Source organism: Amblyomma maculatum, chromosome 3 (assembly GCF_055883805.1).
Source record: "Amblyomma maculatum isolate TAMU_Amacu chromosome 3, ASM5588380v1, whole genome shotgun sequence".
NCBI classification, from domain to species: domain Eukaryota; kingdom Metazoa; phylum Arthropoda; class Arachnida; order Ixodida; family Ixodidae; genus Amblyomma; species Amblyomma maculatum.
The window spans coordinates 166,731,541-166,732,746 of NC_139346.1; the positions used below are offsets into that span (position 1 = coordinate 166,731,541).

General features: G+C 40.2%; 1 non-coding gene across 1 annotated transcript; it reads left to right on the top strand.

Annotated features, from left to right (window-relative positions):
- The first annotated feature begins 634 nt into the window (after window positions 1-634).
- TRNAN-GUU (transfer RNA asparagine (anticodon GUU)) lies at window positions 635-708 on the top strand. The gene has a single exon. It is a non-coding gene; the product is annotated as a tRNA-Asn (tRNA).
- The last annotated feature ends 498 nt before the right edge of the window (window positions 709-1,206 follow it).

Sequence of the window (1,206 nt, forward strand, 5' to 3'; positions counted from 1 at the left end):
TTGACCAGAGAACTCAGTGAAGCCTATCACATCCATAAAAATAGTGACACGTGCGTTAGCACATCATCAGTAATTACCAATGATTGTGAACTGTCATATTTGGATCCTTAGCTGTATGTTTTTTTTTTGTTTTTGGTGGGAAGGGATAGCGCATGCGCTTCTGGTTGCAATGTGAGAATAAATTTCCCTGTATGTTTCAATAAACCTTCCGTTGTTAGTCCGAGCGCTTGTCTTGTCGTCTCTTCTTGTTCCTCGTCTCCTGCTGCAGCGCCGGTAAAATATCGAGGGCGAAAACTCTCAACACATTCTAGATCCCTGTAGCGTGACCAAATGGACGAACATTATTACTGAACTCATACTGTGAAGAATGATCTTACATTATACCTCCTTCTGGTGTAGACAGTGCGCAGGCTACAGTCTGAAGAAAATCTTAAATAATTGGCAAATTGAACGGTTATTTAGCCGCTTTTCTTCAAAAATTGGAATTAAGTAGTTCGCTTACATTGAACTGCAATTCAAAACATATAATAATACCTGGAATAATTAAAACAATGGCCGAAACAACACTTGATACAATCCATACAGACAAAAGAGATCATTTACCAGCTCTTTTATCTGAGAATTATGGACGTCCGCCTCCGTGGCGCAATCGGCTAGCGCGTTCGGCTGTTAACCGAAAGGTTGGAGGTTCGAGCCCTCCCGGGGGCGACCTGGTTTTTTTTTTCTTGCAGTGTTCTTTTTATTTGTTTATCAGTAGCGCATTTACAGTAGTTGTCACAACATATGGAATTGAGAGTGAATAAAACATCAAATACATTGTGATTATGTGGTATCAAAGTGACTCAAACGGCATAAAAGAATGTAAAAACATGTTAATTGCGCCGGAAAAATTACGGTAATTAGATGGGAAGCTGAGGACCATTCACCCCTGGATTACGAGTCAAGCGCTACTCAGGTCATTGAGCCACGTAGTTAAAGGTGCCCTTTTTTTTTCATTTTATTATATTTAACACCCCTTTTGGAGTGTTACATTGGTGTGCCTGCTAACGCCCCGGAACGTTGAAACGATGAGTTCGTTGAAAGAATTTGTCAGGTGAGTGCTTGCGTAAATATTGTATAATTTTAGCGCAAAAAACAAAGTGGCGATAAAAAAGTGATATGGATGGGTGGGGGGATTATAGACAATCACACGTTTTGTATGCGTAT